The following is a 25,960-nucleotide window of genomic DNA, read 5'->3' as shown; positions in this document are numbered from 1 at the left end:
TGCTCCTGGAGCGGCACCGGGAAATTGTCGGAGGATCCAAATACTCAGGATAGTGTCCGTCTAGCTAATAGTCCTCCAAAATTCCTTTGGGGGACCCTGACTGCCTATCTGTTCCCAAGAGCTCCTCAGCAGCCGCTGAACGAGCCTCCTGCGGTGTTGCTGTAATTGTGGCAGCGCAAAAGCCAGCCATGCTCCAGGCAGCCTGTTTCGCGCGTCCGATGGTGATTTTACTTATATGGATCGGGAGCCAAAAACAACAAAAGTTACAGGAATTAACCTAACTAAACACAAGAGAAATTAATAAGGCTATACTACACTAACTAGGAGAGTCCAACCTATTGCTCAAGGACTGAAACTCCCCAAAAAAGTGTCCTTTAGGGCAACTGAGTTTTTTAAAACTGAGTCTCTGAGGGGAGCAAGAGGCATGGCGAGCATGAACTTTGAACTCAGTCCTTGGGCAGCAAGCTGAAGTTAACCTGTGCTTGGACACTCCAAGCAGTGCCTAGGAGAAAACTGGATTCCAAATCACAGATGACTTTCTATGTCTAAACAACCGCTCTGAATTGTATTTAGAAATCTTTTGATAGTCAGCAGACCACAGGTATGATCGATATTAATACTTACCAACAAACAGGCCACAGCATTCTGGAACAACTGAATCTACTGAATGAATGTCTTTGAAGGCAGCACTACTTAAAACACGTTTTAATAGTCCAGGAATTTGATAGTAAAAGTTTGAGTTGTTATACTGAGGTTCTTTCATTCCATAAAAAGGCACAACTGGGGCAATAATCAGGATTGAGCAACATTATACATCTTCTTCCACCGGCTATATATTCTATTTCTCTTTTCAGCAGGAATCTTAAGTCCAGGAACCTTGAGTCCAGTCTTCTATAATGAACCTGCTCTGTGAGGATTAATGCCTTCCCCTCAGGAGATAATACTGGAGCTGAGTTCCTAGATAACAAACAATGACTTCCTCCTTCTTGGGGTCAGTTTCTGCTTGTTTTATCCCATCCAAATCCTGATGGCCTTCAGACACTGGAACAATATGCCTAACTTTACCAGAGTGCCAATGTAAAGCTAGATATGATCAATATATAGGTAGTCCTAGATTTACAATAGTTCATTTAGTGACTGTTCAAAGTTACAACAGCACTGAAAAAAGTGATGTATCACCATTGTTCCCACTTATTACCTTTGTAGCAGCCCCATGACCATGTTATCAAAATTTAGATGTTTGACAACTTGGATGCAGACTGCAACTTTCAAGCTGAAGGCATCAACCCTTCTCACAATGATACATTATCCATTTTCTTAATCCAACCAATGACATTCCAGGTAAAATCAATAGCTTCTCAACATGAAAATGAATTTATTATGTCTTCCAAGGCAAATATGAGCTAATGCATGACCACTAGATAAGCCAAGGCCACGATCACTTTGGATTTTTTTGATACAGAAGATAATTATGAAGTATCATCAAAGATTAAAAATTATATCAAGAGAAAATATATATTCATAAATAGTAGTAAAGGATTGACTCAGTGAGTCCTGTATATATTTTTATAATCAGTGATTTACATATTGAACCATACCACCGATTTCCTGTGACAAATATATTTTGGTAGTAATATATTTCATGTAAATTATGTAAGAGTTAGAATCAGGTTGATGTAAAAACTAACACCTTGTATAAAAGTTAAACAAGGATGCTTGGTTTACTTAATATAGCAATTGTGTAAGCCTAACTTTAAATTCTGTCTCAGAAGCAGATAAAACTTGAGCAGTTACTTTGTTTTTGTCATGTGTTATTGTCAGAACATACATTAAATTCAATATTTGACTGGCCTGTTTTGATTATTTAATTAATGATCTAATTATATTATTGTGGCGCAAGACCACAATACCAAATTCAGGAATAAATATTTCTCCTTTTGCAGAAATTAAGACAGTGGTTTTTTACCCATCTGATTAGCATAATTTGAAGAACATACTCTTAAATACATAGCCATGAAAAATAGTTCTGATTATAAAGAGTATTTTACAGAACAATAATAGTAAGCAAAATAAGCAGATATTCTGACAGAGAAAGAAGCCAGCCCAAATTCACAAGTCCCTAAAAGTCCTATTTCCTATCCATTTTATAAACAACTATGACAAAGTACAAATGATTTATAAGGTAAAAGGTTAGGTAAAAAGTGTGAATGTATTAAGCACAGTTCCAGATTGTTTTAAAAAAATGTATACTAACACACATCTGCCTTTCCTAACTTAAAAATTTTCATATGCTGGATTTCAACTCCCCAAATTATTAGTATAAAGTGAGAATTCTGGAAATTCAATAAATGTATATCCAGGTAGGGAGATTACTGTTGATATTCATTCAGATGTCAGTCTCATTGAGTTGAATAAGCATACAGTTCTCGATCACATGGCTTTATTTTTAGAAGAGTTGCAGTTTCACAACAAAATACACAAATTAAATATTAATTTCTTCTCCCTACATTTAAGGAGAAACTATTTGCTTTCTCCTAAAATTCTGAATCTGTCCAATAAAGCACATTATTTCTATTCAGAGGAAGGCAATATTATGTTGCATAAATGCGAAAGAAGTAAAAACTGATAAATTCACAATAATATCAACAGGTACATAAAATTATCATTTAGGATTTTTGATTTCCCCCTCCATTATTATTCACACCCAAACCCACCTCAAAAATATCCCAAGATATGCCACTTTCCTTCTTTCTCAAACTTTTCAGGATTGCCAATGTAGTACACAGAAGCATTGACCGAAACTGTTGTACAACTCCAGCATTTTCTGTGCTCAACATCTGAGTCCCAAGCTTACTATAGGATTAACAGAATACTGAACCACATCAAATAATAACTAGGAACAACCACACCCTTCTTATATCTCGCCGCAACAAAACGAACAAACAGGTTCACAAGTAACATTGCTTCATGTAATCATTATCAGCAACAGCAACACCATCAATCTTTATGGAACATTAATAGAACATTTTTAAAAAACCCACACTATAAAACAAATTATCTTCCATGTAAAATGAGGAACTTTATATTGAAGCCAATCAATTGAATTCATTCATTTTAAATACCGGTACTAAAGAAGTGAGAAGAATAAACAGGTATTCTCCATTTCATAACACATTTGCTGGAAACTTACTGATTGTACCAAATCAGAGGGATATGGCCCTGAGGACAAACTTTATAATAAATAGCCCTTCCTAAGAAACACCCTGCCTTAGGGGATTGGCCCAGCACTCTTCTAATTGGTGTTTCAAAGATGGTAAATACTATATTATTTAATTGGGTGCTTGGTGGTTGACTTTAGAGTATTTAAAAAGATTTATAGCAATTTTACAGCGCTTGCTTTGGTGGCATATAATTATTGTTCTGGAGTTCATTGCCTTTGATGTTGTGGTGGCTGTTTTTAATTTTGTAAAATCCCTGGAGACATATGAGCTGGGTGGTATATACATTTTTGTAAGTGAATACACATATTGTTAAGGATTTCTCAAGCTAGTAGAGTCACAGATACAGTATTCCTCGACTTATGACTATAATTAAGTCCAGAATTATGATAGTTGTTGCAATTGTTAAGCCAGTCACTATGTGATCTCACCTAATTTTATCATTTTTGCGGTGGTCATTAAATGAACACCATGTTCATTAAGTGAATCATTTTATCCAATGGATGTTTTTGCTGGAAATCAAAAGTAAATGCAGGAAACCAGCAAAAATCATAAAACATCACAATCACAAGACTGCAGGACACTGCAAATGGCCATAAAGGTGAACCAGTTGCCAAGTACCCCAAATGTGACCACTGACTGAAGGGCATGTGTGTGTGTGTGCAGCCATCGTAAGTTTGAAATTGGGTCATAAGTAGTTTTTGTGGAATCCATCAAAACTTTCAAGAGTTGATATTTGTATAAAGACTTGGGTTTTTTGCCCCACTAAATGTTGTTTTACTATGCAAAAGTGTTTGCAATTACCCTGCTTCTTACTGTCAATCTTAAACTTCTATTTACTATAATTCTTACAAAATTTCTACTTTATTTAATTTATGAATTTGTATCTTTACATTTTATTATTCCTATAGCCCTTAGCTCTTCTGGATGTCACTTATTTCCATATTTCAGACATTACTCAATTCACAAATTTTCATGTTGCAAATGCGAACTTTTGCCAGTATGAACAAATCTGTCTGCAGCTCAGCTTCAGAGAACATGGGATAATTTTTGGATTTTTAGTAATCAACATGGAAGGACATTTTAGTCACTTGCTATATAATTTCCTACTACCACCTGATACAGCAACTTTGATACCTGCTTAGTTCCCTGACATTAAGTTGTACTCAGTCGGCATGCTTTGTCTATAAAAGCTTGTTCTATTTGTGGGCAGTTTCAAGCTTCACCTGATGCTGCATCAGTTCAGTTGCAACATCCTGTTCAGAAACACACAAAACCACAGATGTTCGTAGAGAGAAAGCAAAGAGTCAAGCCAATTGCATATTAGGGAACATTTCTTGACAAACTCCAGTGTTTCGAATGAGGACACAATTTTGGAGGATTGGAAAAACTGCTTACTAAATAAAACAAAGGGCAACTTCAAACATATGAACATCTGCAAAAATGTATGCATAGAAAATTCAGCAGCAAATTTCTATCTATACACTACCCATTAATATTCAAAATTGTGTGTGTAATAGATCTAGCACATATGGTGTATTTAGATATGATCAGATTTAAGAATAACCCAATTAGACTAGATATCTGATTATGTAGTGCTCTGGATCTGAACATTGTTATAGTTAATATTAACAGTGCAATCTTCCATATGTTGACTCAGAACTGAATCTGAATTCAATAGCATTTACCATATTTTTTGGAGTATAAGATGTTCCGAAGAATAAGATGCGCCTAGCTTTTGGGAAGGAAAACAAGGGAGGGGGGGAAATCTACCTGTGCCTCCCAGCAATTTGCGTCCTTGCAGCAAACAGCCTGTTTCAGTTTCAATTTCAGCACAGCTTGATTAGCACAAGAAAAAAATAATCTGCCTCTGCCTTCCTTGAAGCAAACAGCCTGTTTGAGTTTCAACCAGCACAGCGCAAGCAGCTGATTGTTGGTTGGATCACTGTCCCTACATCAGCTGTTTCAGGCTGCGGGGATTGCTATACCCTGTTGCCCCCCATTTTTGGCTTCCGCATCATGTTTTCAGCCTCTGCACACCCCATTTTCGGCCTTCCCGCACACCATTTTCCACCTATTCTGGGTGGCAGGGATCAGAATGGGCAGAAAATGAGGCCGAAAATGGGGCAGAGGCAAAGAGGCCAAAAATGGGGCAGAGGCAGCAACAGCAATCCCTGAAGCCTCAAACAGCTGATCATCGGGAGGCCAATTCAACCAACAATCAACTGCTTGTGCTAATCAGGCTGTGCTGAAACTGAAACTGGCTGTTTGCTGCAAGGAGGCAAATTGCTAGGAGGCAGAGGCCAAAGGGTGGGGGCCAGCGGGTGGGCGGGGCTACATTTAGTGTATAAGGCTCACCCAAATTTCCACAATCTTTTAAGGGGGGAATGTGTCTTACACTCTGAAAAATACAGTAATTAAACAATTATGATAGCAGCATAAACTTTTCAGCAGAGGATATAACAAGGTAGAAGGTATCCCAAGAGAGACAGGACATCTATTCCTCATGGATTCTATAATCAGCAAACTGTATTAAGCAGGGATCTGAACAAGAAAAATAAGTATTTTTTTAAATACTAATGACTAATGTTTCCTGGTAGTTTACAAAAATAAAAAGCACAAAAACAAGTTACAAACTAAGAATACTAAAAAAGTTCAATAGTTAAAACCCTACTGCAATACTCTAGATATTTGTTAGAGCTTTTAAAAGACAACCAAAGTATTTGATTCCTTAATTCATTAAGAAATATAACTTGGAGATCTACATACATAGAAGGCTCAGCCTCAATTTGGCATGGGGCAATCTCATGGTAATTGTTAGTACATCATCTTGGATAACCTTAATGAGTGGAGTGGAGAGAGAATCACCAAAGATTTCTCAGATGATCTTGGCTTTGAAGGTAATATACAGCACTGTGTATCAAGTCCAGAAATAAAGTGGCATTAAAAGGTGTTCAGCACAGATGTCATTTCCTCCGGCCCACAGGTTGCTTAAATCTGGTGCTTCTGCCAGTGAAAACAGAGGTCAAGAGAGCTGCATACAGCCCCCCCCAGCTCCATTTTCACTGGCAGAGGGTTGCAGGAGGGTGTCACAGCCAGAAACAGAACTTGCAAGGGCTGTGCACACCAGCTCCGTTTTCACTGACAGAGGGTTGGAGGAAGGTTGCAGAGGGTTGCAGGAAGCCATTGGGGCCGAAAATGGAACTTGTTTTCACTGATAGAATGCTTCGGTCACCACAGGTGCCCCCAACACGAGTAACATTGAGCTTGCCACACCCACCCTGGCCACGCCTACTCCAGCTCCCCGAAACACAACCCTGATGCAGCCCTCAATGAAATCGAGTTTGACACCCCTGCTCTAAGGTTCTGATCAACTTGATAAGAGTAAAAAAAAAAATTTGATTCACAATGAGAAACTCATTAAAATATATCTATTTCAGGATGGCTTCATCTTATAACATTTGATGAAAAGCAGGCTTACATTTCTACCAGCTTGCCTGACTTTAAAAAAGAGGTTGGACTCCTGCATCATGGGAATCAATGGCTATCAGCATTGATGGCAATAATTGCCTCAGGAGGCCACTGTTTGCAGGCTTCTAGGGGGCTTCCTTGCACAGTTGGTTGGCCACTGTGAGAACAGACTGCTGAGCTAGATGGGACAGAGGTTTGATCCAGCAAGGCACTGCCTGTGTTCTTATATACATTCAGACATGTCATAGCAGTACAGCAAGGGTGTCAATTTCAACTTAGGGTGCTTAGATTGGGCCCGTGGGACCACCCTGGAAACGGTGAAGTTCCAGCCCACCATGCCTCTGCCAGCAAAAATGGAGCTTGGGAGGGGCCCCAAACTTCATTTTTGCTGGCAGAGGGCTGCAGGAGGCCATCACAGCCTAAAACGGAGCTTGGGAGCTCGTTTTCGCTGGCAGAGCGTTCAGGCCACCACAGGCACCCCAGACACAAGTGACATCAAACTGACCATGCCCACTTTGGCCATGCCCACCCCATCCCCCCCCAAGGTCAAACATAACCCTGATGCGGTCCTCAATGAAATTGAGTTTGACAACCCTGCAGTACAGTATATATAATTGTCCTCCTAACATCCCATAAAGGACACCGGTTCTAGTCCCATGTTTGCCATGAAAACCAGCTGGATGACTTCGGGCTAGTCTCTATCAGCCTGATCCACCTCACAGGTTTGTTGATGTTGAGAAAATAAGAGAAGGAAGATTAGGTATGTTCACCACCTTGAGTTAAACCATTAGTAAAGGTAGTTTAAAAAAAAAAAAAAAAAAGCAAATAAAATTAGTATTCAAAAGTATTTAACCGCATGAATGGAATATCTATTTCATAAAATCTCTTTATCAGATAAAGGTATTTATCTCCTGAATAGCACTTATCAGGCTAACTTAGTTCTTAACTAAGAAATGAGCATTTATGATCTATGCAATTTCTTAAGAAAAGGCACTTCTTGCAAGCCCAGCATTTCTTTGCTATACATTAAAGCACACTTCTTTTTTTCAGGGTTCCACATAAGCTTGGAAAAAGATGCTATTACATTAAGGTTCTACTCCTGAAAGTTAATGTAATTATTACAGCAGTGACAACATTTTTCTGACTACAGTAGAAACCTGAAAAAGATACTTCTTTTTCTGCAACTTGTGTAGTCCTCGACTTACAACTACAATTGGGTCCAACATTTCTGTTGTTAAGCAAGAGATTTATTGAGTGAGTTTTGTCCCATTTCATTATCTTTCTTGCCACAATTGTTAAGTGAGTCACCGCAGTTGTTATGTTAGTAACACAAGTGTTAAGTGAATCTGGCTTCCCCATTGACTTTGCTTGTCAGAAGGTTGCAAAAGGTGATCACATGACCTCAGGACACTATAATTGTCATAAATCTGAGTTAAGCATCCCAATTTTGATTATGTGAAAGTGGAGATCCAGCAATGGTCATAAGTATGAAAATCGGTCATAAGTTCACTTTTTTCAGTGATGTTGGAACGGTCACTAAATGAACTGTTTTAAGTCAAAGACTACCTGTAATTGCTTTAAGAATAGCAGTGTATTAGTGTGTCCTCATGAGTTCTAAAACATTTTTTAAAATATTTTTAAGCCAGTACAAGTCAGTGAAACTTTACAAAAATCACTATTGAATTTAAGTAATTTTTAACTTTATAAATAATCTGAATTATGGGTAAATAAGTATATGGTGAAGATTGTTGACAATACATATTTATTTAAAGTTGTTTTAAAAAGAGATTGTGAAAAACTCCAAAATGAGTCTTCCAAACCATTAGCTCAGTGTAAGCAAATGTAAAGCAATGCAGACTGAGACAAACATATTTGCTAATATGGTTTGACAAAACACTTTCCAACTAGGATAAGAATCTTGAAGCATAGAAAAAAGCTAAAGGATAACTCTGAAATTATAGAGACTTTCTCTACAAAAGGCAAATTTGATATGTGGGAAACTTAGGAGATAACGTAAAAATAAAACTATAGTTTCAGAATGACTTTATACAATATATGTTGTACGTTTTCGTCAGAAAACTGTGCACAAGTTATCACAACTTAAAAATAGACATGTTAAAACTGAAAAAAAGACAGAACAAGCAAGCAAACAAAGCAATGCGCTATAAAAGCTCTTCTATGAGGGGAGATCATAAGATCTGCAGTTTCTGATCTAGGGGAAAAAAGGTGCTCAAAGAGGGAAGTATGATTTAAGTTTATAAACTGATATGCCAATTTTTATATGTTGTAGACATAAAAGTATATCAACAGACAATTTTGACAAAGAATGCTTACATTGAACTAAGCATTCTCATTCCCCTAATAAAATCATTTGGTCCTATTTGGACAGTTTGTAGTCTGCTCAAATTATGAGCTTCCCCATCTACAAGTTTGGCTATCACAACACTGTAAAGTTATTTTAGCCTGACCCAAAAGATAAAACCTGATCTTACAATATGTGCTTCAGCATGCCATTCTTTCCTAGTGGCTAACACAGCAGGGCAGAAAGCCCATACTTACAAAAATAATTGGACTTTAACAAGGAAGTAATTATGCTGACATCAGACAGAGCAAAATTTGAGAGCAAATTTCCAGCAAGCAAAAGTTGCCATTCATTGATACCCCGCCCAAAAAAAAGGGGGGGGGATCAGAGAAATTAGAATCTACATTTATCTCCTTTCAAATAAACATACATTATATTAGAGAGTATGATCATAAATTACACATACATTGAGAATTGAAGACATTTGCTCTTTTTTATATTCATTGTTGTTAGCTCCAAGAATAGGTTTCACCTGTCAGTGTAACAAGAACAGGAATTAACTAATTACACTTGAAATATGGCTTAGATGGGATGAGCACCCATAAAAATCAAATTAATCAATACATAAATGATAGCAATCTTCACTTAGGAATATATACCACTTCATAGAGCTTTACAACCCTGTCTAAGTGGTTTACAGAGTCAGCATATTGCCTCCAATAATCTGGAACCTCATTTTACTGACTTCAGAAGGATGGAAGGCTGAGTCAACCTTGAGCCAGTCATAATTGAACTGCTGGCAGTAGGCAAAGTTAGCCTGCAATACTGCATTCTAACTGCTGCACCATCACGATTTTATATATTTTATCAATATTCCCTGTAAAAATGGTCAAAGCATTAATTCAACACAATATTAATCACCTCAGATATTTGCCTATTTAGATTATGTGGGCCCAAATAATTACAATCTATAACAACAGAAGCAATTTTGACTCTTTTGGCAGTATGAAGATAATTCCACAACTTTTTCCAGTTTCAGCAGATAAATCACTTAGAAAATTCATCAATTTATGTTAATACTTTCTGCTGCCAAACACACAGCACTTCTCTAATTTTAGTGGAATATCTTGTAAAAATAATTTTACAATATCTTTCTTTAAATACCTGCTCTATGTGCTTTTGAATGGAGGTGAGAGGGAAACAAACCAATTTCAAATGATTAGAGGTAAGCCAGTAACACTCTCTATCCGACCTCCTGCACAAGTTCTCCAAAATTAATCTCTAAAAATTAATCTGGAATACTTCGCCTCCATCCTCAATGCTAAGAAAATTAAGAGTGCCTAAATGCTCTTGGTAATATTGTAGGATTTATTGGTTTAATTGTTTTACAATGTCATCTTCATTTTAAAGATTCAAGAGAAAGAGTTCTTTGGGGGGGAAATATCTCAGATAGGATGCAATGTATTTTTAAACAAGAAAACAGAGAATTAACTACATTTCATATAGTTAACAAGAGAAGTTAAAAACATCCACTATACTTCCAATTATCAGATTTTTCTACTTTCTAGAGCTTCTTTAATACAAAACATAAAACTTGAAATTTAGTGCATGTAATGAATCTTTGCATGAATTAACAATTTTAAAGTGGTCATATTTTAAATACTAAGCTAAAGGGATCATATCAGTATCTCAAATGTTTTGACACTACTCTAAGCCAAGCATGTAGGACCAAATGAAGGGTATGCTATATGTTCATCACTTTTTCCATTCTATACATACCATCATAGTTTGGCAATCCATAATTCATGACCTCTAAAATTTGAACTAAGAATTTATACAATCAAAAGGATAGTTGTTAGTTTCCAATCACCTCACAGTCTGCAATAAATAAGAGCTTTAGGATAGCATACAAATCCTATTTTGAAATAATGTCTTTAAAATGTCTACTAGAACCCTGTTTACCCAAAAATGTGACCGCCCCAGATAATAAGCCCTCCCCAAAAATATTGCAACATAGCAGAAGCCATGAGGTGACCACACTCGCCGCCTCTTGCACCTCGAAAATAGTAAGACCTCACTGAAAATAAAGCCAAGTGCTTATTTTGGGAGTCAAAAGAAAATAAGACCCTATCTTATTTTCAGGGAGAGACCGCCTCCTGCCAATTACCTCCCTTCGACCTATTAGATCGCACAGATTAGGCCTCCTCCAAGTTCCATCCGCCAGTCAGTGCCGACTGGCGACTACGCGGAGGAGGGCCTTCTCTGTAGCAGCTCTGACCCTTTGGAACGATCTCCCCGTGGAGATTCGTACCCTCACCACCGTCCAGACCTTCCGCACAGCCCTTAAGATCTGGCTATCCCGTCAGGCCTGGGGATAAGGATTACGCCGCCCCACCCGAATGTTGAATGACTGTTGTGTTTTATTGTTATTATTTTGTTTATTCACGTATTATGTTATATTGTCTTGCACTCCCCTTCCCATGAATTGTAAGCCGCCCTGAGTCCCCTCAGGGAAAAGGGCGGCCTATAAATAATAAACAATTCAATTCAATTCAAACATGTTAGTACTGTATTTATTTCTACAAATTTCTAAGAAAGCAAAAAAATCAATTAATTATATATCTGAAAACAATAAGAAATTAAAATGCACTTTTACATGTATTTTGCCCAACCAACATAAAATCACATAAACTGAACATCAAACCCAGTCATGGTTACCATTAAATATTCAAGCTTCCTGAAGAAATAGAGCCTTTTACTTTGAGATCCACTGTAAGAAGAAAATCGTATTAGTCTTTTAGTGACTAAGTATATTAAGATGGTAATCTTAACTGATCAGAGACAATACTAATTTTCTAAAGAAATAAAATAGCAAGTCATCTACTGTCCTGCTAACTATGGTAGTTTCATTAGAAAGTAGAAAGTAGGTAGAGTTTCATTCAAACATGTATCAAACTAGATTTTGATAGTAGAGTTTGTTTATGAATGTGTGTAACTGTAGATCAGTGAGACAGATTTATTTAATCACAGACCCATGAGACAATCAACGCATTTAAACTCCTGGAAATCTCAATTAAATTCACTATAATTCCTATATTTGAGTGTAAACCACCTGTGAGAGAATGATTAATAATGGCATTTCTCCACTTTACCAGCAAATCTCTGAATAGATGGCATACAATATTTACCTGGAACAACTGAAGAATTGAGTTTTACACATTTATTTTTATATTAAACCTGAGGTCTTAAAAATCCAAATTTATGGAATATTTTTAATGTTATCATCTTAACAGGTTATGCTATACTAGAACAAGCAATATTTAGCAACTTCAACTCATCAACTTTCTAATTATTCAATTCTTCCATCTCTTACACCAACTGAAAGACAGAGCAAGTGGACCATTAGTTCAATGACTGACCTAAATCTATTTCAACAATCCTAATTGTTCTGTTTCTCTGAAATGTTCTAAAGAATAGTTTCACAATATTAACTAATAAAAGGAAAAAGGTAGATTTGGTGGTTTGGGAGTCAGGAATTTTCCATGGGAAAAAATATTTAAAAAGCATTAAAGGGAGCAAAAACCCCACAAAGCCAAAGTTTATATAAGAACAGATTTAGTAGTAAATAAACTATCATAGAAACAAAATTGGCCTGATTTTTTCTGTACAGAACCCCTAATCAATCCTTACATGCTTTAGTATTCCATATACAACTATCATGTAAAGAATAATTTCATCTTTCATACACATACTCACTGGGCCTCTTGCTATGGATACCACATGCCTCATAGACATTTTTCCTGGTTTGAAGCCAAGAAACCTCTAAAACAAGGGAAGTCTGTATGTGCTAAATGGGATAAATGTTCAACGGAGGGTAGTACTGTGATTTCATATACACACAAACACACATACTTCACTATATTCAGGTATTTACTTTGAATTAAGATGTAATATTAATGGTTCTAAAAGGCCTAGAAGGAAGATTTTCAATGATTCCATTCAAGAGTAAAAGCCTTCCTTTCTGCTCTTATTTCTAGCAGTGAGCCAGTGTTTTCTATCTTAGTCTTCCTTTCTTTTTACAAAATTATCAACTGTGACAAATAATTACTGATCACTAATTACTACTGAAACAGTAGTACTACTGGAGCAAGGAAAAGTTAATAATGCCTCTTGTTTCTTATGGATAAATTCAGAAAAAATATCATGATTATTAATTTAACTGAAACTTAAGCACATCATTACTGCCTTCCCATTGTAATGGAATGTATTGTATAGGATCACAACTTACATATTTCAGACAACAAAATAATGTAAAGCATCTGATCTCCTTAGCAACACAATAAATCAAAGACCTGAGGTTTAAAGAAAATATAAATTCAATGTGGTCTTCTACTGTATTATATCATATTTTAGTTTAGTGTGATATATGAATCCAACCATTGTGAAAAGTAAGCATAGTTTATTATTATTAATGCAACAAGCCACTATGTGTGTTTTTATTTTCAAAACATTGGTAAAACAAATGATGGCTTAATGAAATATGTTAATCTATACTTTATTAAAGCTGTCTCCCTTAACACATAATAGATTTCCTATACCTTGGAATTTAGAAATAGTCAATTTTCACACTGCTAAATTGGACAATTATAAATTCTTAAACTGATTTTAGTAATAAATGTAAAACAGCATCTTTTTACAACTAATGCTTATACTAAAAGTTGAACTTATACAGATTCTACTTGCTGAAAAGAGCTTTAAGCAATTTGTTTAACATCAGAACATAAAAAGGCAAATAATCTCCATCTGAATTTGAGCCTAGCTTCACTCTGGAAGTACCTTCATGTTGCTCAAACAGAACTAGCAGGCACTTTTTGGTGTTTAATTTAGGACTTCATATTGGTGTCTTATAGAATATTGCCAATCTTCTCATTATATTCCTTCACTTAATTGTTTCTTATTCTTCTAACACAAACTGTTAAATGAGTTAGTAATGAAGAAAACAAAGCAAATATCTGCAGCAGTTCCCATTTAGGAATTTACAGTTGCCTTGAAAAATTATCTTCCCATCTAATTTAGTAACTACACAAGAGGATGAACAGAAGAATGATGAGTTAGTAATGAAGAAAACAAAGCAAATATCTCCAGCAGTACCCATTTAGGAATTTACAGTTGCCTTGAAAAATTATCTTCCCATCTAATTTAGTAACTACACAAGAGGATGAACAGAAGAATGATAAACAGTGGCAAATCAGAAAGCTGTATCACACCAATAGTAGAAACAAAAATTTTATCCTTACAAAAAATAGTTTGCTGAGGAAGAGCACTCAAGGGAAGACCAGACCAGACTGGACTTTTATAAGAAAGGACTTGTGAGCTTGATGCAGAAATCTGATCAGAAATTCCTAGGCCCGGGATGGCAAACGTATGGGACGCATGCCACAGGTGGCATGCAGAGCCATTTGTCAGGGCACGCGAGGTGTTGCCCTGTCAGCTGGCCAGCGCACATGCGTATGCTGGCAAGCTGAGTTCAGTCTTTTTTAAGCCATTTTTCACCCTCCCCATGCTCCAGAGGCTTTATAGGAGCCTGGGAAAGGCGAAAACAGCCTCCCCCACCCCGCTCCCCCAGAGGCCCTCTGGAGGCTTAAGGAGCTTCCCTGAAGCCTCTGGAGCGCAAAAAACCAGCCCTACGGGCAAACCAGAAATCCGTTCCCAAACTTCCGGTTTGCCTGTAGGGCCGTTTTAAGCCCTCCGGAGCCTTCAGGGGCCTTCTGGAAGCTTCCTTGAAGGCTCCGGAGGACCAAAAATGCCCCTAAGAGCAAACCGGAAGTCACTTCCAGTTTGCTCGTAGGGTGGTTTTTTGTCCTCCAGAGGCTTCAGGGAAACCTCCTGAGGGCTCCTGAACGCTAAAATCAGCCCTACAAGCAACCCGGAAGTTACTTCCGGTTTGCTCATAGGGTAGTTTTTGCCCTCCAGAGACTTCAGGGAAGCTCCCGAAGCCTCCAGAGGGCCTCCATGGGGGCGGATGAGGCTGTTTTTGCCCTCCCCAGGATCTTATAAAGCCTCTGGAGCCTGGGGAGGGTGAAAAAACCATGCAAAAAATGGGGGGCCATACCTGTCATGCATGCATGCATGCTGGGGGGTCACACATTGCATTATGGGTGCAGCATGCCCACGCACGACCCCCCCCCCGCGTTCCCCCGGCTTATGACACGCAAGCCAAAAAAGGTTCGCCATTGCTGTCCTAGGCTAACCTCTCTGTTATTGTTCTCCATCATCCTGAACTATTTTTTGGCATTTGCTTCATTGCAGTCTTGGGAGTTTTAGTTATAAACAAAGTAGAATCCTCTAGCCAGTCTGCCTACAACTGCAATATATCGCAGATAGAACCACATATAATAATCACCTTTAAATCTAATTAGATTTAATCATTTTAGATTTGAAATGATTTTACAATTATGCTGGCCACGCGTCATTAGAAAATGTATTTATCAGGAGTTCTCCTAAAATTAATAGATATGCAACAGTAAAGCTGCAATAATAATAATATATGTTTTTGCTTTCCCAAAATGTGAGTAAACGTTAATCATCATTTACATTTACAGTATAAAGAGAGTGTATTCCAGTAATACAACAGAAATAAGATTAATTTGGTGTAATTACAGAGAAAGAAACTTGCATAACATATTTGGAATATCTTAAGAGTTGGTTTAAGTCCTGAAATGTAAAAAAAAATCAGATGGGGGGGAGAGACGACAAAATCATGTTTCATGCATGTAAAACTGCAAAGAGGTTATAATTTCAACATCACTATTAATTTCATTTTGACACAGTACTAAAAGTGAAAGTATTCTTAAGTGTTCTTATTTTTCAAAAACAATGAAAAAAGTTTGCGCAAGTTTATTTATTTTAAATAAAATCCATAAAAACAATACTACTTTTAAGCCCACCAGTATTTTATAACACAATAGTAGTAAACTTCTGAGTTTCTAAAAATTCTTCCTTAGACAAAACAGTTAAAGCCAGGAGTAAAAAGTAAAGGTGAGGAGGGGTTATAATAAAGAAAACTTTCACCAATAATACAAATTCAGTAATACAATACCTACTAATAAAATAACTTCTGGTATTAAGAGATGGCCGGCTTTCACTAGCAGGTATGATTCAGAAAGGAATTACACTGCTTCTATTTCACATGCTTTGCTTCCTAGCATTGCAATCCTTTATTATGAATAATAATTTTTACTTGTGTACTCTCATTTATCCATAAAAATAAAATAATGTCCCATCACAGATACTTGATATTGAAGCTTCAAAGCAAAATTAAGACTATACCCTTCTTTGCATATACAGAATGTAAAATTTAGCAGCTTGACTAAAAAGAGAGAAATCCAGTGGTTTAGTTGGAATGTTATTACATCATGTCTGTTTTCTTGCTTATAAAAAATCAAACTTAATGATATTAAGAATCACTGCAGTCTCAACTGCCACACATTACATCTTCCTATAAAATATGAATAGCTAGTTTAACAATTCCAGGATTAGTTCACATATGAAGTTACATTTTTCTTATATCCTGACTATTGTATATAAAATAATTTTAGTATGAAATAGACTATACAGAAAAAATATTCAAGCCATTTCTACAAAGAATTATATTATAATTAGCCTATAATAACTAGCCCAAAGTCATTCAATGAGTTACTATGACTAAGGGAGCCAGAGCTCCTGAGTTCTAGTCAATACATTGATCATTGCATTACACTGCGCTACACTATGCACACCTATAATATAGTGTGTAAAATTATGAAAAAGGCTTGATCTAAAGATCATCTCAAAAATATGTAAATTTGGTAAAATGTAGCTAATAAGATTTATCCTACAGCTTCAATGGAATTTAACCTGAATCAACATTTCTTAACTGTAGAGGAGATAACTTGATAAAGGAATGTATGGATGGTTAATTTGATCTGAAAGAGAGGAGGACATGAAAAACCTGAGGTGACTTCACTTTCTTTGGTTAAGAAGGGGAAAGAAAGAAACGCTGTCAGACTTTCAAAGTTACAATATGTTATTGTACCCTACAACCATAAACTATAATTCCAGTGGTTCTTATCTGGTTTCTAACCCAATGTACCTCAAAAGTTTGATACTAATGGATGAGGAAACCATGATGGCATTGAAAAGATGTCCAACATTCCCTAAATACTACTTAATGCATTTCAGTATTTCATTCACATAACTCTTAGGTCAGAAATTCACCATTGCTTATTAAATTTCCACTATGTGGCAACACATAAATCAAACAAAAAATGCAATAAAAAGAATGACTTCGTCTCAATATACAGAAGTTTGCCTACATTTGTACATGTTTTTAGTTTTGAGTCAATTCATTTAGCCCATCCTGCTCTATACAATTGAAATTGTTTTAGAACACAGTGTAAATTGCTCTCTGTATTAAAAAAATACAATAGATAGCCCAATTATTTTTGTTTATCTTTTCTATACTGCTCCTATACTGCTCCTATTACAAAACAAAAGTAATTGCATCATGCAAGTTCAGTTACATAGAAAGTTCAAGTAATCACTTGTAATTCAACCCAACTCAAAGCCTACTATTAGTCAGAGGAAGAACTAAAAAACCCATAAACATGAGAACAGACAATGAGCTGTTTTAAAGTTTCCACTGTGTGAATGTATGTGTTCATACTGACAAGGGGCTTTTTTTGGCACAGAGACAAACACCTGGACCAAGCCCATTTAATAATTGCAGGAGGTTTAGATTACTTGGTGCTATTCATGGTCTCTGTAAAAAGATGACAAACAGCAGTGTTTGCATGTCTGTGAAGTGGCTCTGTGAACTTTGTCAGGATCGTGGGTGTTACTATTAAATTATTTCCTGGGTCGCTGGAAGGAACATAAATCATTCCCTTTCTTCCCTTCCCTTTATAGTCGAAAAAGCCTGTTACTCTCAGGAGCATGTTTTCTTTCAAGAATCACATCAGCACGTTGTGATGCTCATTGATTTCTCCTACACAAATCCAAGTACTTCTCATCTCCAAGAAGAGGAGCTCTCTTTTCTAAAGATATCCCGTAGTGCACATATAGCACAAACTTAACTATTGTACTCATAAAAGTTCCTCAAGTTGAGCTTCATGAAGAGATCAGAAATGCAACTCTCCTCGGCATTCTCTTCTTCTGTCTCTCAGTCTGTTTCTCTTTCTGTCTGTCTCTGTCTCCCTCTCTCTCTCATGCATCCGGTGTCTCCAGGCTTGGTAACCCTCCACAGGGTTACCTACTATTCCTACTTATTTCCTTTCTCCACTTTCCCGTCTTCCCAGCCCAAACCAAACGGGACCTGCCCAGAATCCCACAAAAGATTTCCAGAGTAGCCTCCCCGTGCACACACAATGGCACAGCACACCCCCTTCTTCCCCGACCCAGTTGCCACCCACAGCAAACGAATTCCACCCTCCCACCGCTGAACACACTCTCTCTCTCTCTCTCTCTCTCTCTCTCTCTCTCTCTCTCTCTCTCTCTCTCTCTCTCTCTCACGCACACACGCGCACACACACACACACACACACACCTACCTCTTGCCCTCCCCTAGACAGACGCGATCCCTAATTCCCCTTCCATCAGGGTCGCAGCCACACGCCCTTTCGCCGCAACACAAAACCTTCCAACTCTTCCGAGCGCCTCAGAACAGCCCGCCCGCGGGTCCTTCCCCACTCCCGGTCCCCTCAACCCGCCCGGCCTCTCTCTTTTCCTCACGCGCCACCCAAGAAACGGGTCATCCCGTCTGGGCTTTTCTCGCGCGCGCGCTCACTCTCTCCCCCTCCGCGTGCGTGTGCGCGCGCGCGGCCAGGCACCTCCATCCCGGCGGGGACCGCAGCTGCGGGGCTGGCTGCCCCTCGACCCTCCTCCGGCAGCTTCCTCCCGACAAGCCCCTGCGGAGCGCCACAAACGCTTCTCCCCGAGCCTCTCCGACGGGGAAGGTGGCTACGCCTGTCCTTTTCCCGGGCGGTCGCCGTTGCCGCCTCAACGACCCACCACCGGCGCCGGCTCACCTCAAACCAAGAGAGGGGTCCGCGCTGCTCCGGCTACCGTGCCTTCCTCCTCCTTTTTCCCGCTCTTCCATCCTCCGCCGCCGCCGCCGAGGTCGCCAGGAGGGACAAGAAGAGTAATGAACGGCGCCAACCGCCGCCGCCGCCTCGCCCAATGCAAAACGAGCCTTGTTCAGGAGCAACCCGCTGCCATCCGCGGCGCTTCGAGTTTCTCCTCCCGGAGGCGCGCTCGGCAACACCGAGCGACGCATGCGCTGTTGAAGGGTCATGGGAAGTGTAGTTTCCCCTATCTTGCTTTCTCGAGAGGCTGCGTTTCCAGCCCTTCTTCCCTCCTTTGCTTGCTTTATAGTTAAGGAAACGAAATTTGGAACAACAAATTCACTGAACTTGGGAATAGGTTGAGAAGACAGCATTAACCATAATTTGGATAAGTGCTTCAGAATTGCTCTATAAGGCCAAAGAAAAAGAGCCGAAACAGGCAAGGGGAATTAGCTCAAATGGTAGAGCGCTCGCTTAGCATGCGAGAGGTAGCGGGATCGATGCCCGCATTCTCCAAGTGTTTTGTCCCTCTACTTTTTATCTATATTAGTTGTATTCTTTTAAACTATCTGAATATTTTAAACGATCCTAAATTTCACAAGTCATATTCATTTACTGGAAAGAAATCTTCATGAAAAATCTTCATGAAAAATCCTCATAATGCTGTGGGTTTAGAGAACTGGTATTCTGATTTATCTTTTTCCTTCATAATAAAATACAAGTTCTTGTAACTTTTTCTTATTATTGCATTCCCTTCATGTGCATTAATTAATTATTGCTTCACCAGTTGGGATCCTCAACATTTACATACAAAAATGTTCTGTTTAATAAACCAATAAGCAAGTATTACATTCAGGTTGATTAATAGAGAACAGGTAACGCGAACATGAAAAAAATATTGTGTAAGAAGACAAAAATAATATTTTCCTCTTTAATATTTTAGCTAATCAGTTCTACTGAAATTATAACGCACCCTAAATTAGCTGTTTTTTAACAGCAAGGCTGTAATCATTCGACAAACTACTATTATTGGGTCTAGATAATAAGATCAATTAAATATGAAGTTAGAGAAATATGCGTTGCATACAAGAATGAAAATGTAATATTTTCTTCAACTGCCAATAGCTCTAAGCCCAACGGTCCTTTTCAACTTCCTAAAATAATTTATTCCTCGTTAAACAGAGGTTGGTTAGAATGTCTCAAGCCCCTCAGATGTGCATAGGCTGCCCCCTAGTGGGCAGCATAAAATTGTTTTAGGAAAGATGGAGGTGGGGGTGCGCACATACAAAACAAAACCCCTTCACCACCTTGGGTTGTAGGATGTGCTGTACAGCGAGACCTTGTGGAAATCAGTGAGGCCACGCAACGCACCTCTCTTGCAATGAAGCACAATGATTTCACTCTGCTGCATTGTTCAAGCAAATGCCGGGTCTCTAACGGCGCGCGATAATGCCAGATAATTCGTTTTGGAGGAGTGAAAAAGAAACAGATAAACCTCCAAATGCTTCGACGACCCTCTAAAACAGTGATGGCGAACCTATGACACGCGTGTCAGTGCTGACACGCGTAGTCAATTGGGGTGACACGCACAGGATTTCATGCGATTCATCCTCGGCTCCTGCACGGCCGCCGAGGATGAAAGAATCTGTGCTGGAGGAACGGGGGGGGGCGGGACGTGTGATCTCCCCCGCCCACACTCACTTACTGTATCGCCGCCGCCCCTTTCTGAGCGCAGGGGCTGCTGGTAAGGCGTGCGTGCTGTGCGCACACACGTCATCAGCGCGGCGAGGGAGGACCCGCAGGAGAGGAGCGCGGGAACAGTGCGCACCTCTCTCCAGTCAGGCCGGCACAGAGAGTCTACTCCTGGGACTGTCGGTTACGACCGCACCACAGCAGGGAACAGCGGAGTGCCAACGGGAACTGTGAGCGCCATTAGCAGCAACTATTGGGGTGCCATGGACTTGTAATTGCCCACAATAACTGAGATAAGTGAGGGGGAGGTTGTGTTAGCTTGTTAGGCTAGTTAACCCCTAATTGGCTATCTATAATTCTATCTGCTGTCACTGGCCCACTGATGGAGCACCCAAAAAATAAAAAACAAAGGTTAAGTAAAGGGAGTGGTAGTGGCAGTGGCCGACCCTTTCAAGAGACATGGAGCGAGATGTATGGCATTATAGAAAAAAATGGCAGATCATTTTGCATTCTATGTACTGAAACGGTAGTAAGCAGAACGTGGAATATAAATAGACATTTTGAAACTAATCATTCCCAGCTCTTGGAAAAAAGTGAGGATGAAAGGAGGGAATACATTTCCAGGAAGCTACACCTTTATAAGAGCCAATCTAACTCCATCCTTAAGCAGGTATGTTAAATAATTTGTTTTTGGTTTATTAAATACAATTATATATTGCAATTATACATTTTTGTAGTTTAAACTATAAATTGCGCAAAATTATGTTTTTGTCGAAGTGACACACAACGCGAGTTATGCTCGATTTTTTGCCGATTTTTGACACACCACGCCAAAAAGGTTGCCCATCACTGCTCTAAAAGGATGCAAATGGCCAGCTGTCTGCAAGGAATATAAATCCTTCCATTTCCCATTAGTCTGTCAGAGCTGAAGAATCTTCTTGGTTGAGAAGTGAAACTTCCTCAAAGAAAAAAATAAGTGCAGTTGCCTCCAGAAAAAGCACCTTGGGACAACCATGGCTGAGAATCTCTACAGACTTCCATGCAAAAAAGATGTAATCGTAATCTTTCCTCGCATATTCAGCCTGGATTTACACCTCATGGATATGCAAACCCTAAGCATGCAATAAAATAGGCCTGGGAGAAGCATAAGGTAGGGAGGATTTATTTTCAGAGGAAGGATTGTAAGGATTTCTGATGTTCCATGGACCAGTAGAAGTGGTAACATAAGTATTCTCCCTCCCCCCCCCATGCTAATGTTAAAATTAAGAAGGGGGGGGATATTCAAAAGATTCTGCCAAGAGCAGAATTGCCTTTTGCATCACCAAAAAGCCTGAAGTCTTCCCACCTCATGTGTAAATAATAGGCCTTGAAAGGAACCCATTCAAATGATTTGATAAAATCAAGCTTTCTTACCAAGTTCTCATAGTCTCACCCTTCCTTCCTCCCTTCCTTTTTATTTCTTTCTCCTTTCTTTTTTTCTCTCTCCCTCCCTTGCTCCCTCCCTCCCTCCCTGATCTTGCATTGGCATATACCGTAAGTATTTTCCTACTATTTCCTCACTTATTTTCCATAATCAAGACTCATGATATTTGTTGATCTTGGAATTAGGGTACCTCCGGATCAGAAAAGCAGCCTGAAACAAGTCATCATGTCAGTGAATTTATTCAACAAATAATGTGGAGGGTCGAGTGCAGTGACGTGCGGTCAGCTTTATGGCTGGTGAGGCACTTTTTAGACTTGTGGACTTCAACTCCCAGAATTCCACAGCCAGGCATGCTCAGTTCCGATTTAAAGCGACAGCATTTTTCCCCCTTGCAAAATACGTTTTCCCATTTTTTTTCTTCTCCCTCCCCCTCCTTCCTCCCTCTCTCCCTCCCTCCCCCCTCTCTCAAACAGACACACACACCGTTGGAGGTCCGATAAGTCCGAATCGAACCGAGCAATGGTAACCACCTGCACCAGGGAATATACTAGGGCACTTAGGACAGCTAAAAGATCACACATAGCCTCCCTGGTTGCATCCGCTGAGTCCCGTCCAGCCGCCCTGTTCAGGATAACCCGCTCCCTATTAAACAAAAGGGAGACGGGGGAACCCCTGCAGGGCAGAGCGGAAGAATATGCCCAATTCTTAGCGGACAAAATTGCTCGGTTTCGGTCGGACTTGGACTCCACACCCGCAGTTCCAGCCGAGGCACAGGGGGACCAAGTAGAACAGCTCTGGGTTGAGTTTCAGGACGTTATCCCCGGGGATGTGGACAAGGCCATGAGAGCTGTAAGTTCCTCCACCTGTGTTCTGGATCCGTGTCCCTCATGGCTGGTTGCTAACTGCAGTGAGGTGACACGAGGCTGGATCCAGGCGGTTGTAACCGCCTCCCTTCGGGAGGGGAACTTCCCCGCCTCATTGAAAGAGGCGGTGGTGAGACCCCTCCTGAAGAAACCATCCTTGGATCCAGCTGTTCTTAACAGCTATCGCCCGGTCTCCAACCTCCCCTTTCTGGGGAAGGTTGTTGAGAAGGTGGTGGCCTTTCAGCTCCAACGGTCCTTGGAGGAAGCAAACTATCTAGACCCCTTCCAGTCTGGCTTCAGACCCGGTTACAGCACAGAAACCGCTTTGGTCGCATTGATGGATGATCTTTGGAGAGCCAGAGATGAAGGACATCCCTCCATCCTGGTCCTCCTTGACCTCTCAGCGGCTTTCGATACCATCGACCATGGTATCCTTCTGCGACGACTGCGGGAGGTGGGAGTGGGAGGGACCGTGCTACGGTGGTTCTCCTCCTACCTCTCGGACAGGTCGCAGTCGGTGTTAGTGGGAGGGCAGAGATCGTCCCCAAGGCCCCTAAATTATGGGGTGCCGCAGGGTTCGGTCTTATCCCCCCTGCTATTCAACATCTACATGAAACCGCTGGGAGAGATCATCCGCAGGCACGGGATTAGATACCATCAATATGCGGACGATACTCAATTGTATCTGTCCGCCCCGTGCCAAATCAATGAAGCGGTTGACGTGATGGGCCGGGGTCTTGAGGCCGTTATGGACTGGATGAGGATTAACAAGCTTGTGCTCAACCCAGAAAAGACCGAGTGGCTGTTGTGTTTCCCTCCCAAAGATTTGGCCAACATTCCAACACTCAGGCTGGGGGGTCAAATTTTATACCCCTCAGAGAGGGTTCGCAATCTGGGAGTCCTCCTGGATCCACAGCTGTCATTCGACCACCATTTAGCGGCTGTGACCAGGGGGGCATTCGCCCAGGTACGCCTGGTGCGCCAGTTGCGACCCTACCTGAACCGGGAGGCACTCACAACAGTCACTCGGGCCCTTGTGCTCTCTAGGCTGGAATACTGCAATGTGCTCTACATGGGGCTGCCCTTGAGGAGCATCCGGCGACTTCAGTTAGTGCAGAACGCGGCCGCGCGAGTGATCGCGGGTGCACCCCGATTCACCCGCATAACACCTATCCTCCGCGAGCTGCGCTGGCTACCTGTCGATCTCCGGATGCGCTTCAAGGTGCTTTTACTCACCCATAAAGCCCTACATGGCAGTGGATCTGGATACTTGAGAGACCGCCTTCTGCCGATTACCTCCCTACGACCTATAAGATCGCATAGACTGGGCCTCCTCCGCATTCCATCGGCCAGCCAGTGTCGGCTGGCAACTACAAGGAGGAGGGCCTTTTCAGCAGTCGCCCCGACCCTTTGGAACGAGCTCCCCGTGGAGATTCGTACCCTCTCCACCGTCCAAGCCTTCCGCACAGCCTTGAAGAACTGGCTCGCCCGTCAGGCCTGGGGATAAGGACCGTTACCCCGCCCGAATATTGAATGTATGGTGTTGATTTTATTATATGTTGTCGCCTTAATGTTGTATTCCCCCTCCCTTGGTTTCTGTGAGCCGCCCTGAGTCCCCTCAGGGAAAAGGGCGGCCTACAAATGTCAATAAAACCTAAAACCTAAAACCTAAACACACAGAGAAAATGGATCCCTCTCTCACTCACTCACTCTCAAACAAACACAAACACAGAAGTTGGATTGGATATATTTTCCAAAGGCTTGAAAGCAGCTCCTCTGCCATACCCCCCTTCCCCTGCTGCCTTCCAATCAAACCTTTTGAATTCCTCCCCCCTCCCCACACACACACCTTTTCCAGCTGTTTCAGAGACGATTTCAACTCTGCTTCTGCCTGCCCTGCCCTCATGAAAGGCCAGAGCTCTGAGTCAGACTGAGCTAGTTGCTCCCAGAGAACTCTAAAAAGCCTCTAAAAATGCTCTGTACAAGAGGCGAGAGAACACGTGCCTCCTTTGCATACGAAATTTTTTGCTTGTTAACCCTTGCTTAACTCTTAAAAGGCGAAAAATTGCTTATGCACAGGAGGACCCTATTTCTCTGGCATCCTCCTATAGTTAACACTAAGCACTGTTCCAAGTCACTGTGAATATGGTAGCAACTACCTTGGCTTTAATTATTTTTTAAAAATTCTTTAAAATTCTTTCCTTTTCCTCATGACTGGTGAGGCCACGCCTCCCCTGCCTCTAGTGACTGTACGTCCCTGGTCGAGTGTTGTGTTCAGTATGAATAAAGAAACAGAATCCAAGACCCTCAGCCATCTGCATCCTTTTAAAAACTTTTAGTGTACTTCCCAGGGATCTAAAAAAGTTATTAGCAAATTACAACATTTGACATCATAAAAGAAGAAAAATGTTAGAAATAGGATTGGAGAGAGTATATATTGGAATTGCACTGAAATTTGAGATGAAATAAATCCAAATTAGCTTTTGTTCTGGCCCCACCCACTATATTTTTGATGCCTGTTATAAGGATGTCATGTTTTTAGCATTTTTGCCTGGAATTGGATGGATAAAATTCTGTCTTTGATTCTATATTGTATGCAGTTTTAACTACATAGGACATATGACAATTTGACTATTTACATGATGGATCAATACAAAGCATGTCAAAAAATTAAATGCTAAATTTATTTTTGACAAAATGGAGAGAGAAAAGTTATTCCTCAGCATCAAACACACCATCTTTTATTTGTAAGTTGAGGGAAACTAATTTGATTTTTTTTTAAGGTGAGATTTATCACTTGTTTAACTTCAGGTCAGAGGAGGAGGTACAATGCATGCTCACATGCTTAATATTTTCTGTTGCATTCAAATCATAATGATTTATTAAATTTA

At 40.1% G+C, this 25,960-nt stretch overlaps 1 protein-coding gene and 1 non-coding gene across 3 annotated transcripts in view; one reads left to right on the top strand and one right to left on the bottom strand.

The window, feature by feature from the left end:
- LOC106544572 (uncharacterized) overlaps nucleotides 1-19,259 on the bottom strand; it is a 104,654-nt gene extending 85,395 nt beyond the window's left edge. Inside the window, exon 1 of one of the 2 annotated variants that reach the window (XM_014060873.2) lies at nucleotides 19,056-19,259. The gene's annotated coding sequence lies outside the window, so the exon portion shown is untranslated. The other variant, XM_014060874.2, reaches the window with a different exon arrangement.
- A 275-nt stretch (nucleotides 19,260-19,534) lies between these two features.
- TRNAA-AGC (transfer RNA alanine (anticodon AGC)) lies at nucleotides 19,535-19,607 on the top strand. Its single transcript has one exon. It is a non-coding gene; the product is annotated as a tRNA-Ala (tRNA).
- Nucleotides 19,608-25,960: the final 6,353 nt, after the last annotated feature.

Source organism: Thamnophis sirtalis, unplaced genomic scaffold (genome assembly GCF_051295495.1).
Source record: "Thamnophis sirtalis isolate CommonGarterSnake01/CBP01778 unplaced genomic scaffold, rThaSir2_p1.2 scaffold_1, whole genome shotgun sequence".
Lineage (NCBI taxonomy): Eukaryota > Metazoa > Chordata > Lepidosauria > Squamata > Natricidae > Thamnophis > Thamnophis sirtalis.
Note: the sequence above shows the minus strand (reverse complement) of the source record. Positions and strands in the feature narration are given on the sequence as shown.